Below are 15,087 nucleotides of genomic sequence, written 5' to 3'. Positions count from 1 at the left end.
TGTCTTGTAGGAGAAAGAAAAAGACTCAGGCAGAGGGCTGGGATGGGAGAAGATCACATGCCTGATGTGTGATGTATTTTTTCACTATTGTTGCACTAGGTGGTACATAGAACTGTGCATGTTCACAGGGAATCTTGTAGAAAACAAGCTTTTCTCGGTTAGGTCCTCAGGTTTTTTTGAAATCTAGTCATTAACTCTGGATGTGTGGACAGTCTGGGGAATGAAATGCTGGAAAGCAGTGCCAGGGAAGGGAGCTTGAGGGGGTCCTGGTCCTGGCCAGTTAAATAGGAGTCAGCAGTGCCCTGACATCCAGGAGGGCCAGCTGTGTCCTCGGGGGCATCAGGCAAAGCATCCCCAGTGTGACGAGGGAGGGGATTGTCCTGCTCTGCTTTGCACTGGGGTGGCCTCACCTGAAATATTGGGGCAATTTTGGGCTCAACGATATAGAAAGATATTGAGCTATTAGAGAGTGTCCAAAGGAGGAAAATGAAGATGGTGAAGGGCCTTCAGGGGCAGCTGAAGGCACTTGGTCTGCTTAGCCTGGAGAGGAGGAGACTGAGGGGAGACCTCATGGCAGTTACAACTTTTTCCTGAGGGGAAGAGCAGGGACAGGCACTGATCTCTGCTCTGTGGGGACCAGGGACAGGACCCCAGGGAACAGCCTAAAGTTGTGTGGGGGCAAGTTTAGGTTGGGTATTAGAAAAAGATTCTTCACCCAGAGGATATTCCCAGACAGGCTCCCAGGAAAGTGATCACAGCACAAGCCTGCCGGTGTTCTAGAAGTGTTTAGACAACACTCTCAGGAACATAGTGGGACTTCTGGGGCTGTCCTTTGCAGGGCTGGGAGTTGGACTTTTGTGGATCTCTTCTAAGTCAGGATATTCTGTGATTCTGTGGCATCAGCTGGGATTTTTGAGAGTGGGAGTGTGAACTCCAAACGTGTGTTGCTAAATGACCAACCTTAGAGCTTCAAATCCCACCTCATTTGCTGAAAAGGCTAAAGCATTCCATGCCTTGTGCCTTTATTCCCTTTTCCAGCATATGCTTTAAGTCCTGCAGGCAGGATAGCATGTGCCCTCAGGTGACCTCGGTGGAATGAGTGGTCCACCTACCCCTTATGAAAACCAGTGCTGTACCCAGGAGCATTGTCATCCAGGAGGTGACATGGTTGTGAACTGTGTGCTTTTCCCTGACTTAACTCCTGGTCTACAGCTGCTTCTATATGCTTCACTAATGAGAGGAAATGTTGTTTTAAAACCAAACAGTCTTTCACTAAATTAAATTGAAGTGAAATCAATACACATCTGAAATGTTAGAATGAGATCTTATGGTAATGTATATAAAAATTTATTAGGAAACTATAAAGCTGGGTTATTCTTCTACCTATTAAAAAGCCTAACTCAATGAAGCATTCCAGTGCACACAGGCTTTGGCTTACATATTTCTGCATTTAAATGCAACGTAACCTACAGGGGGGGTGTTTTGTACTGCTTGTAAATAATGTACAAATTTTACTAAATAACAGTTCCTACTGGTGAGTTCTTTTTTATTTTGAAAAAAAAAGAAAAAAACCCTGAGGTTTTCTTTAGCTAACATAGCTGATTCCAATAGCTTTTGTTAGATGAGTGTATTAACTGTGGAGTGAATTTGAAATACTAAAAGTTGTATTCTCAATAGCAACGTAGCAAAGACTTCCAGATTGGTTCAGTTGCTGGAAGCCTTTATACCTTGCTTGTTAAAAAACAAACAAACAAACAACAAAAAACCCCAAAGAAAAATCTGTTTGTGTAAAGAGTTACTCTGGTCTTGTTTGATTTGGTCTTATTGGACTTAGTTTTGTTGATACTCTTTTATTTGTGTTTGTGAAAAGTTACCTTGGAGGATCCATCTCTATAAGGAGCAAAACAAACTTCCTTCATTTCAGTGTGACAGATTAGATGGAATCTGTAATATAGGATTTCAGTAAGTCATTTGAAATGTGCAGACAAGGAAAAAAATTTATAATGTGTGAATTGTGTCCTTTTTTTTTAATTTATAAAAAGGACACTATCTTTAAAAATGGATAGGCTACCTCCAAATTGTCTTTGCATGCAGTTCTGCAGAGACAAACACTCTTAGGTGGCCTAGATACTTTCTGCAGAAGCAAGGGAAGGATGGTTTTCTTTTCAATAAAGCTTAATTAGGTGTAAATAAAACTGGCAGGTTATTACAGATACCTGGATATTTCATGATTCTTTATTCTTCTTTAATTGTGTTGTTCATAATTAGAAGAATTTTAATTCTGAAAGCCTCAATGAGTTTCAATATTTTAGGTGTTGAGTAATTCATGCTAAACTTTGTTTACACACTGTTTATGGCCCCAAAGAACCTCAAGCAACTTATTAAAAAAAGACTTTACCGTATTCCTTTATTCAGATTATTCTCTGGTTAATAACAACATTTAGACACAATGATCTTGGCAAAATCTTAGCTGTGCTTATGTACAGACTGGTATTCTGCTAAGCTCGGTATTGTGTTGTTAGGGCTGCCCAAATCTAAGTCAGAACTGGGAGCTGCCTGTTCTGAGCCACTCACGGGAACCTCTGAGCTCTGGCTTACCCACTGCTTCAGAAACCAGAGGTCAGCTGAGATAGGAATGAGTATTGCTCACAGTTAAAAGGGGCAAAACCAAGTATCTGTGGAGTAGCAGAATAAGCAATTGATCTTGGACAACTTGAAAAAGGAGTAAAGCTCTTTGGCCATCCCAGCAACTACAGTGAAAGCCCTGAAAATGTACCTGCAGTTTTAGGATTACCCAGATGCTGATACAGCATGTTGAGCCCTTAGTCAGCACTGGGGAAGCCTGTAGAAAGTATCAATATTTCTTAAGCGTTGGTTTTCAGTATCACTCCTGGAATCCTCCCAACACTTCTTTTTTCCTTCTGGCTCTTACTTTAACTCGTGGGTCCCTCAGTGTTTGAAGGTCAGGTGTGAGGAAGGCAAAGGAATGAGCGTGGAAGGAAATATTGGAAGGATTTGTCAAAGTTCATGACAATCCTGTGCAGAGGAATAGGAAATGAGGTGAAGTTGGACTCCAGTGGGTATCTATTCAGGGAATATCTCTGCCTGTCTGTGTGCCTCACCTGCAGTGATGGTGCACAGGTGAGGGCAGCACTGCTACTGACCTGGTACAGCCTAAAGCACAGCTGGTACAGCTACAGGCATTGCCTTTGGGTCACATTTTTAGCACACTACCTCAGACTGTATTTCTTTTCATAAAGATGGAGTCAAAGGCAACATTTATAGCACAGTTGAAAGACTTTGAGCTGCTCCTGTGGTCCTGACAGTTCATAAGGAGTGTGTTGTTTAGCAAGCTGACACATAAGCTTAGAAGAAATATACTTGAGTGCAAGCTGGTTTTTGAGCCAGAATTTTATTTTGAAAGAAACACGAGTCTTGCCTATAATATGGTGTGTAAAAAAAGGTAAAGCCTGCCTCTACGAACTTCAGTGTAATGAATTGCAGCAGCCACAAGTGAAAGGATTTTGATAATCTGAGCATCTAGTCGTGTCCAGGTTTTTCAGGGGTAAAAGGAATGAAACAATATTCACTGAACAGCTGGCAGATGAAAAGTAATTAATCCCATTTTAGTTTATACTTAAATTTTATTGGGTTTTTTTCAGTTCATATGGGTTTGACTCAGAGGTCAGATTCAGATGAGCCCAGAAGCTGAAAGCATCCCAAGCATTTAAGTTTAATTTGTGTTTGTGTCAAAGTCCTGCAAGCCAAAGTCTTCAGCCACAGTTCAGTATCTAAGACTTAGTTTGTTTTTCTTAATTCCCCTAATTTTGAAACCTTGTGATTTAGCTTGAATTTCATCTGTTCTGGATTTTCATTATGAAGTTTAGCATTTTGATGAAGATATAGAAATGCAAAATTCAAAGGGAAAGAAAATGCAGCATCACACCGCACCACTACAGAGATTCTTTCAAATAAAATTAGAGTATTTATCTGCAGTGGTCTGCAGCAGTTTTTCCTGAAAGACATCATTTAACTTTTCACTTGGTTTTCCCCTTCACAGAGATAGTTTGAAACCCATGTATATTTATGATGCTGATGCTGAATTACAAAGTCTAACAAACGTTGCAGAATTATGCAAAAGACCAGATTTCAAAGACAGTGGTAAAGTTACAGGTTTTGTGAAACCTTTGGCATCTCTGCTCAAAGCATAATTATGCCAATGCAAGATCTGTGAGACTGAGTCTAATACATGTCCTGAGAGTATCAGCTTCTCACAGCAAATGTGTGAAGAATGGTAGTTTGCAAATAATGTGCTTGCTCACACATCTGGTAGAACCTATTGCTATGAAGATAGCTGGATGTCCAAATTAGTTTTCATTTACCTTTCTTTCTTCAGTTATAATTTGAATGCTAGATATTAACATAAAACAGTCTAACATACTAAAAAAAATTGAGGGGAAATAGCTGCTTCTGTGCTGAGATCTGTCTTTTGTAGACTCATAGGAACTATCACTTTACGTTTTAAGTGAATTTCTGCCCATAGTTAATAAAAGAAAGATACTGGAGGTAGAGATCATATTACCTGCACTGGTACAGCCCAGATAATACCCATGGAGGCCCAGTCTGATGGCTTTTGATGGTTACATTAAAAATGTCGGGGCAGACACTCTTCTTACATATTTCAGTTAATAATCGTGGTGTACCACTAGAGTGGAATGAAGTCTTCATATTTCCAATGCATTTCTGTGCTTCCATCTTTTGGGGATTTCAGCTTCGATGGCAGAATGCAGTGAACTAGTTAGAGGAGAACATGTATATTAATTTGTAGTTTTGTTTTGCTGGGTGACTTATGAATTATTATGAAAATATGAAAGTCTAGAGAGCCAGGATAAAAGCTTAATAAAAATTTGAATAAATGATTTGAAGCATGGGATCTGAGAGGAAGAAGATATGACAACTGTGTGAAATCTTAAGAAGGCTGAGTTATTCAGAAATATGTTCAAAGAATAGCATTCTTCTCCTATTGACTTGGAAGATACTGTAATAAAAGTGAATGAAGTAAAACTGGCATATTCATGAAATGACAATAGCCTAGTTATTCTATACAACCAAAGTATTGCATGCTGATTTTTTAATGTGGTTTCTTCTTAAAGCTGCCCTGGACTGAATAATCAAAGCTGCTTTAAAAAAAGTAATGAAATGACAAATATTAACTTTATGAATAATATGCATGTGGAAGATAATCTGGCTATGGGACTGTATCTGTTATGGACAGGCAATGCGACTAGCTTGCCTTGGCATGGTGAAATTATTGGTTAAAGTAAAAATAAAGCTTTGATGAAGGAAGAATGAAGCTGTGAATGAAGATGTCCTCTGACAGAGATGAATGTACAGCTGAGACACTGGATTAGTATCTGCTTGAGTCTTCTGCACAGGGTGTGAAATTTGTTGGGCCTGATGCTTTGTCCAAGGTTTTGCTTCCTGTTGTTTTTTGATTAACAGCAGCTTTTGGGAGTTGATGTGAACTTGTATATTTGGTCCATTGCGAAGACGTGTTACTAATTCCAGAGGTGGAATGCTTGAAGAAATTCTTGTTTGTATTTATGTAATGATTAATCAAGGAAACGTTTATATCTGTGTATGCTAAAATAATATTAAGGTTGGATTCTTTTAAAGAGTTAAAGGTTTAATCAACATATCAATTAGCCTGTCTCCCACAGTGTCTGAAGTAAAATCTGACTTTTGCACAAATATCAAAACATGAAAGGTAATAAAAACGACTGGGGTTTATCCACCCGCCTGTTACCACCCAGGTGCTCTGCTGTAGGTGAGTGAGCACCACTCCCTGAGCCTTTTTCTGCTGCTCTGAGTCAGTGCTGCTGCAGTAAACAGGAGTCCTGCTGGAGGCCTGGAGCTCTTACTCTTTACTCAGCACTCTGAAATTAAAATAAACATAGAAAGCAATTTTTACATCAGAACCTCCCCCACTGTGAAATTCCGCCTGACGCCCCAAACAAGCTTCTCCAGCCACTGTCCCCAGTGAGAGGAGTTGACAGCTCATGTGTGCAGTGGGGATATTGGTGTGTAGGGTGCACTCCTGAGTGAGCAATAAAAGCTCTTCCCTGCACATCCCACGTCCCAGTGCCACAGCTGTCCAGTGCCTCCAGACTGGGTACCTGGAGCTCCCCTTGTTCAGATGTTCCCCCCACAGTACAGTGACCTGTACAGAAAGAGTGCCCAGAGCTCTACATCTGATCACAGACCAACACGATTATGCAACTCTTCAATCCAACATGAAAGTAGATATTCTTGAAGCCACCTAATTGGGAAAATCCTATGTAAACCCATCAGTGTATCTTGGAATTCTGCAGGCAGGTCTTTGGCGAATAAGCTCTTTATCACAGGCACCACCCTGGTACACAGAGCAGTGATTGTCTTGTATTGATTGCCCCACTTATCCCAGTTGAAACTATGCATACAGGAGGGCAGGACCCAGTTGGGAAGATCAAAGCAAATATCTAAAAAATTGGTGAACTATAAACCAGTGACCACTCTACTGCCTAGGCTAAGCAAAGAGCAGTTGACTGCATGTCTTACTTTTGGTATCAGAACAGTTGAATGTTATAAGTCTGAGCAGTTCATTGCACTAATAAAGTTGTGTGGTGTCAGCACAAAGGTGCTTTTTGGTACATGCTGCTGAAAATCCAGTCCTGGCCACAGTTATCTGCTGTGTTGCAGCTTTTGCAGTTTCATCATGCCTGTTGCAATAAACAGTGTTTTTCTCTAGCCTGAACTGCCACAGGCATGTGACGACATGACACTCTCCACTTTAAAAAAGGGGAGATTTGTAGTCCCTCTGGTTTGTAAATAAGTTCAAAAAATGGCTGTCTTTATACCTAAAAGGAAAAAGTACAAACCAAGAAGACACTCAGCTGTAGTTTTTCCAAGTTATATTAAATTTCTGTGTAATTCAGGAGGATGATTTAACTAAAGTGGTTATTTTAGAGATCAGTCTTTTAATTTTTGTGGAATCGCGATGTACTTTTACTCAGCAAGATGAAGCTCTTAGCATAAAAACATCTTGATTGATATTCTTGTTTAAAAGCAGTATTAAAACTGTTATAAGTTAGTTTAAGAATTTAGACAACTCAGTTCCAATTAAAAATTGATAAATTTATTAAGCAAGCGATAATAAAGCAAACAGCGCTGGGTGGTCTGGGGGGCCAGCGCCCCGCCTGAGACACACAAAACTTGTTTGAAAATTGGGCTTTTGTACTCTTTCGATATCAGTTGTTGAATATTCATTCATTGTCCGTTTGTTGCCTTAAAAGGTAATTCCCCTGCTTTGGAGGTGGATGTTACCCCCTGGTTGGGTGGATGTTATCTCCCCTGGGCTTGTACAGGGGGGGTCTTGCATCATCCTCACGCTGAGGGCCTTTCTCTGTATCCACATGGCACAGAGAAATGTATTTTTATTTATAATTTGTTCCCTGTTCCCGGCCGCAAAAGATTCCCTGGTGTTAGGTCCAGACAGGACCTTTCACCTTACAGACTCCACGGTACGCCTAGAAGTTAGTAAATATACAGAAATAGTTTTTTGTTAGTACCCCCCTTTTGATTTTAATTTGCTTGGAATAAAAACCGGTGCTTTCACTTATCACAAAAACAAGGTCTATAATCTGCCCAGCCTGTTGTATTCTTACAATCCATTAGCAATTCCTGAGAGCAAACACACTCAACAAAACTGCAGTTGTTCAGTAATTTATTGAGAAGAGTAACTAAAAATACTAGCTGTTAGTATTTTCTTTTTTTTAGAGTATAGTATCTTCCTGCTTATAATTAAACATCGAATTGATCATGTAAACATTTGTTGTTGGGAACGAGATCTTTTCAGTCATTTGAAAGTGCTGGTGACATCATTAGAAATTGATTTGGTAGATGCAGACAGAGTTCATTTGCTATAACTGATACTCTTCAGCTACCTTGGGGTATTCCCTAAATGGTGTTTTAACAGGAGCTATTTTATTCCCTGGAAATTCTACAAATTCTGTAACGATTTCTAAACCTTTTAATACTTGCAAAAATGTATTGATTTATCCTTTCATCCTTCAGCTCGTACCAGTTTAAATACTAAGTAATTCAGAAATACTGCCATGCTTTTCATTTTGCATTCTGCATAGATAAAAAGAAGCAAAATCTGCAGCTAAGGATTAGGCTAAAATAATTATTTTTTGGAAAAGAGTGGTGTGATGCAGGGAGGCATACTGTGAAAGCCTGGACTAACCAGCCATTAAGCTGTGTTTGCCAGCTACCTTGAGCTGCAGAATCCACGTGCCTTTAGTCTGCTGATGGGAACAGCCATCCCTGAATTGCTCTTGGAGGCTCCAAGAGTCTCAGGTTGCACAGAAAAGGCGTTTTCCCATATAACTCTGTCACAGAGTTGTCAGCCAGGGGTACTGCTGGGGACAGACTTTGGCCTTCAGTTCTCAGGTTAATGTCTCGCCAGTATCAGTTTGATCAGGAAACAAATACCTTCATTTTTCCATAAAACAAAAGGGTCAGTAGAAGGGGGAAAGGAACAGCTGCAGCCTTACAAAGAGGGCAGTGACTGAGCATAAAGGAATTCACTGGGGTGATTGTGGCCTGTGAACATGGTTTGATGCTAAAGCCAGAGATTCCAAAAGCTGGAAGATGGGGTAGGGAAGGGTGTACCACCATGAGCTAGAACAGGACATGGCTGGGATGACATTTTTGTAATATGCCATTGGTTTTACTTTCTCCCAGAATTTCCACTGGCACCAGTGTAAGCACATACCACAGCACCAAAACGCTGCCTGCTGGCAGTGCCTGTGCGAGAGCCTGGTCTTCTGAGTCATGCTGCTCTCAGATTCCTCCCTCTGGAAAGCAGATGGCCAGCTCCCAGTTGACTTCAGTTTCTTATTTAGTTTCAGGATGATCAAAGAAAATTATTTCCAGTCCGATGCTGTAGGAGAGGCCAGCGGCATTTTGTCTGAATTTACCAACTGAGTTTTCAAAGTACATTTTTCCATTAAAGACCATAACACTACTATGTGTATGATTGCTTAAACGCCTTTGAAACCTTTTTTTAATGGAGAAGAGTGACAGATACAAAATCTTTATTACATGTTAAGGACTGATACAGCCAAGGGGAAATTATTTGTTGTAATTTTTGTTTTGCATTTCCTTAAATTGCATGGTAGGTATGTACACATGCAAACTGCCTATGGAATTTACAGATCAAGAGTTAGTGTGCATGAATGCTGCTCAGTGCAAGGATTGGAGTGGGAGGGGTGTGTGATATGTACACACACATACATTGACTAAATGTTGCATTGAAAGGCCTATCCATAATCCATCAGTCAGAGGAAATCTTGCTGCTCATGCCACAAGGAACAAGTCAAACCTAAAACAGCTCAATAATTCAAGTAAGACAGTTCATGTCTGAGAGCAAATCAACCATATTAAGGAGTTAACAGTATTGTGTTTCCTTAGGAAAACTTTTTCTTGAAACATCAGGGCACAGTCACCCAAAAAGCTGTGGGGTAAGCAGATCTGAATTTACAGTTCATTAACTATTTCCTGCTATCTGCCCATGGTCTCTGTAAATTGTGGCAAAATCTTATGCACGTTACCGTGATCTGCTCTTGAGCTCATTCCTGTCCATATTTTGGTCTCTCAAGTAGCCATGCCTTTTGGAAAAGAATCATTCAGAACTTTTAGAGAAGGTTAATAATGAGGCACTACATGAGCCTCGCAGTCAAACGCTGCAATAACTCTTATTTTGGTAATGCTCTGATATTCATCTTCCAAGAATGCCAATGTCATTCTGACTCCTGACAATGAGCAGAATGTCCATACCCTGCACACCTTTCCCTTTCCTGTAGCTATTGTTGTGTTACCAGCCTGCATTTGCTATACGGGTGAGCAGGCTCCGGTTTCTCTGCCTGCTCATCGCTGCCCTGGCTGTGCTGGTGCAGGAGGCAGAGCCACGGCTGCTCCTGCAGAGCAGGAGGTGATGGTGGGGGCTGCCCTGGGGGTGGGAGCAGCAGCACCTGCAGGGAGCCAGGCCCCTAGATGAGAGAAAAGAGTGAGAACTGATGGCCTTTCCCTCCAGGAATCTTTTTCTCAATATTTTATTTCCCTAGCTGTTTTTTGGGGACATTAACTTTCCAGTATTTTCCATTCCATAATACAGTTTTGGTATTTTTATCTCTCTGTATGAGATGTCTATCCTGCTCCTAGGTGCTCAGTATTTTTGCTTTGCTGTTTCCTCAGATCTTTAAGGACCGATTTTTGCCTTCCTAATGTTTCCCTCATGTTAAATTTAAATAAATGGCCCTTTATCTTTGTCCATCTCACTGCTTCTGCTGTCTTCCTTTAATTTCCTTTCTGAAATATGGTCACATCATGGCAGCCAATATCTCTATTTTTTCCAGCATAAGATATATAAGAGCTATTTCAGAGCACTTTTGTCCACTGTGGCTCCTCTGTTTTGATTAACCCACTCGAGGACCAAAATAAGTATTTTTGCAATAGTCTCTACTGAGAAGAGCAGACCCTTTCACTTTATAAAAACATGTGGAAGGTTCCTCTAAGTGGATTATAAAAGTTTGCTAATTTTGATGGATGATATCACTGCAAAAAGTTGTGGGTTTGTTTTCTTGTTAGCTGGAAAAACTGATACAAATGATGTATGTGTGGGACTGGTGATGGGCCTCCACTGGTAGAAGCTTTGATGTCAGAAGAAAAGTAAATAGTGTGCAGTATTTCAGTTTGTGACATCTTTAGTTAGGAGAACGTATGTGTCTCGTTTAGTATTGTATTCGTGATACTGATCTGAATAGATAGATTTTGTGCAATAGTACTGCCTTAGCTAAAAAGGGAAAGAAAGGGTCGTGCCTGTGATCATTTGACGCCTTTACTCCCCCGTGGAGGCTGAGAATCCCTTCTGCACTGTGATGGGAGATTGATGTTTGCTACTGAAAAAAAAGCTGTTAGAGATTCAGAGTGGCAATTCTTCCCTTTGTGGGAATGGAGAATGATTATTGATGGTGTATAGGTTGTCCAGAGTTCTGATGGAGAAAGAAACTTGTTTCTCTTTCTCAGGGGCAGAATATACAGTCTCTTCTGATCCCTTGTTTTTAGTGCTTTATTTTTAGATGTGCTATTTTTAAACAGCTTGAAATACAAAAATATTTGCTTTTTTTTTCCAGTTAAAAGAAAACCCCGTTGTGACACAGTGTGACTCAATCTTTTTATAGCCACATCAAAAACATGTTGCTTAGGATAATGTAAAAATATAAAAAGGATACTAAAGGCAAAAATAAGAAACCAGCAATTGCTACCGTGACACAAGGTGGAGGACAGCAAAAAGAAATTCTGTAAATAAATGTCTTATTAATATTTATTATTCCAAACAAAACAATTATATGCTTTAACCACACTGTACTGCCAGTACCAAAAGTAGCACAGAAAGTATAGACAGTATTTAGTACCTAGAATATATTTTGCATCCCCCCTCTCTGTATTAATGTAGCAATTGTCTTAATCTCTTAACAAGTGGGTGTAAAGGAGATGTACAAAGTGAGAGTAGAGTCAATTTTGTAGGTTCCTTATAGCCTTGTTTTGATGCTGAAGATACTGGGGATTGTTTTGATGCTGAGGTGTTGAGGACAGTGCTGCCTGGTCTGCAGCCAGGTGGGAATGGTGTGTGTGCTTCTGCAGCACAAGGCTCCAGAACAGTAGGCTCTGAGCTCACGGGGTCGTCTTGTGACTCATAAATATTATTCTTGTCAGTGCAAAGCAGATCTGATTTTGAGCCTAAAACAGCAACCAAATGAATAACAACAGCTGACAGCAATGTGGTAAACGCCTTTAATTCCAGCTTTGCCAGTCCAGCCTCCACTCCCTGGGCAACATCAGGCACTGGGTTGGAAGCTCAGGAAGAGCCTGAGGGAGGACTGGCAGCCAGGTTGTTCAACACTCGTGTTTCCACTTCTGTGGCTTTTAGCAGCCTGTTGAGATGTGTTTTTGTTTTGGGGTTGTTTTTTTTGTTGTTGTTGTTTTTCCTAATCTGCCAAGATCATCTTTTTCTAGCTGCTTAGGCATTGTGTTAGTGCTGACACAAAGACTTTTATTTGCTTATTTATTGTACAGTGAGATCACATCTTTCACTGAGAAAACCTGAGGGAAGCCAAGTTGGTGTTTGCTGACATCTGACCTGCACGGCTTGGCCAGGGCTGGACCCTGAGGTCTGTTTGCCCAGGTCTGACCAAGCCCCAGGGGAGAGGGGACTCTGAGTCACAAGGTCCTCTCTGGGGACATCAGCTTTGGGACATCTCTGCCAACCCTTGATCTGCTGGCTCTGAAGTGCCTGCTGAGAACTGGGATTTTGGAAAGACAGACCTGAGGAGTCCAGGAGACCTGGCCTGTCTCTGGAGGATCCCTCTGAAGAGGGGTGGAGGGAAGAGTGTGCTGTGTGATGGGCAGCAGAGGGCAATTAGCTGAGTGAATTAGTCCAAGTGCTTCCTGCAAAGCAGGTTCATGTTAAGGTGGACACCAGGTAATTAGCTTAGGTGTAAATTGTCTCCAGATTAGAGTACTGCATTTTTATCTGGATGGTAGAAAGCTCTTGTTAAAATAAAACTTAAATTCTCAAGAAATATGCAACAAGAATAAATCATTAGTGTTTGCAATGTGGACAGTTGAAAAGCATGGTAATTTTTAACTGTATATCCTTGACCTTCAGCAAATATGTGTTCTGGAGAAAGATGAAGAGTTGCTTTTACAACTGCTACCATGTGGAGTTTTTTCAGACGATTGATGTCAGAAAGATACTATTTTTATTCCCAAACTATACAAAAACGAGTTAGTTGTTAGCTGGACCTTTTTATAGTACCAGTTGAAATTCAGGTTAGACTCCTTGCTCGAGAACTTGGCAGTGGGTGGGGTCCTGTAGAAACAGCTCTCCCTGTTTTGGTGCCCAGACCAAGAAGGTGATGGTCATTGCTCCCGGCCATCCTGCTGCCCTTGGCCTCCTGGAGAAGGGAGAGGGAGAGCAAAACCTCACCACGGCTGGTTAGGCACTACTAAAGTTTGAGCTTATTTCTAGATCCTAGGGAGAAGTCTGACAACAATCTGGTGATGATTTGCTAATTCTCTACATATTTGCATGTTAGGCCATGTTTTGAGAGTAAAAGGGTAATTCCAAACTGCTGATAGAAGCTGCCATTTAGATTGTGTTACAGTGTTAATGTGAACTACTTGGTGCCACCACTTGTCTTCCTTGCTGTTGCTTTCTTGGATATTTAGGCTTCTGTCTTTTTATTAAATCTGACTGCATTGTTTGCCACGGGCCTGTGATCCTGTAACACTCAGATTTGATTGCTGCTGCACATCAGAGCAGGGCAGAGCTGCAGTCGGGGGAGCTGGGCTGCCCTGGCACTGCCCCTCCTGCTTCTGTGCTGGCTCACAGCACTTTTGGGAGAGAGCCCTTTGGCCTAGTTGTGTGTGTGGATTAATCACAGTCAACAACAGTCTCTGACTTGTATAAAGCTGCTGTTCTGCAGACAGTGTGCACATTTTCCATATATCCCGTGGCTTTGCAACCTTTGTCCTCTTCTTGTTGAGCTCACTGGGTCTGGTGCCACAGCTTCCAGTGGGAAGCTTGATTGTTTTTCCAGTCTCATTTCTTACACGTTTTCTATAGCTTACTCTATTATCTGGTACTAAACCACATTTTGTATAGCTTTGTGGACTATGTAATTATCCATATTAATTTTGATACTGGACCTTTTTGTCCATCCTACCAGTTCCTTTTTCCAAGTGCAGTATCACAAGGAGCTGATGAGTACACTGAAGGAAATTATGCTTCCCTGTTGGACTTCAACTAATATTTTCAGTCACATGTTTTATAACAATTTCCAGAAAACTAATTGACTTCTTCATTTTCTCAGTGCTTCCAGATCACTGCTTCTATTGTACAGGTAAAAAATTGACAAGGCTTACACAAACTAAGCTAGTTTAAGATGATTATTTTATTGAAACTCGTGTAAGGTTGTGGATGTTCAAGAAAATTGCTGAGGTTGTGTGTTTTCAGACATACTTACCTTATTTACAAACCATATTTGAAAGCATTCTTTAATTTCAAGTTTGCAACTGTTCTTCATTGGTATGAGCAGTGATGGAGCTGCAGCAGGTAGCAGTGGCTGGAGACTTAATAGAAAACACACGTAAAGCCTACAGGTTCTGTGCTGTCTGCAGTATTAAAATGGGTATGGATTTAGTGCAAGTTAATTTGAGATAAAAATCTAGTCGGTCCTTGTTTTTTATGTCCTTGTTTTTCATTAGGTTGTGATGAAGCCAGTCTGTAGGCCTGACTTATTTAATCTGTAAAATTATGCATTCTTTTATGCTGCAAAATACTTCATAATAATTGCTTCTGTTTTGCTGAATATGAGTTGATCCCATATAATGTACACCAGAGCAGTGTAGCTAAATCACATTGTTAGAAATTGTAGTGTTAAAGAATGAGGGCAATTCACAGAATTGGCATTTTGTTGGCCACATCTTCCTCGACAGCATACTCAATAGCTTCTCAGTGTAAGATGTGCTAATTCCAGCATCACTAATTTCAGTATTGTGTAAACAAAAATTTAAAGCAGAAAAATTTAAGAGATCAGAACTCCATTAACATTGTCTGCCAGGTTCCAGAAAGTAGGTGTGGGTTTGGAGAGGGGATTTACAGCTGAATTAACAGCCTTCATGTCGACTGGATTTAAATTTGTTTGTGGGTGTATCCATAGAACCAAACTACTGTTCAAGTCAGCTGGAAAAAACCCAGATTCTCATTTCAAGTGGTACAGCACGAAATGTCACAAGTTTTCAGCAGCATCCTGAAATAGTAGTCCCTATGAGTGGGGAGAGAATATCTATTTAGATGTAGTTAAGCCTGGTGACTAACAGATCAAAAGGGGCTGGTAAGACAGGCAGACGACAGGCTGTGGTACATAATTTGCAGAACATCCCTGAACACTTAGTGCAGCAGGCTCCCAAATTCCATCTGAG

General features: G+C 40.7%; 1 protein-coding gene across 4 annotated transcripts in view; it reads left to right on the top strand.

The window, feature by feature from the left end:
* MYO1E (myosin IE) overlaps positions 1-15,087 on the top strand; it is an 81,144-nt gene that overhangs the window by 15,092 nt on the left and 50,965 nt on the right. The gene's annotated exons all lie outside the window — the stretch shown is intronic.

This window comes from Empidonax traillii, unplaced genomic scaffold (assembly GCF_003031625.1).
Source record: "Empidonax traillii isolate 1590-97213 ecotype Southwest subspecies unplaced genomic scaffold, ASM303162v1 scaffold90:size2128546, whole genome shotgun sequence".
NCBI lineage: Eukaryota > Metazoa > Chordata > Aves > Passeriformes > Tyrannidae > Empidonax > Empidonax traillii.
Note: the sequence above shows the minus strand (reverse complement) of the source record. Positions and strands in the feature narration are given on the sequence as shown.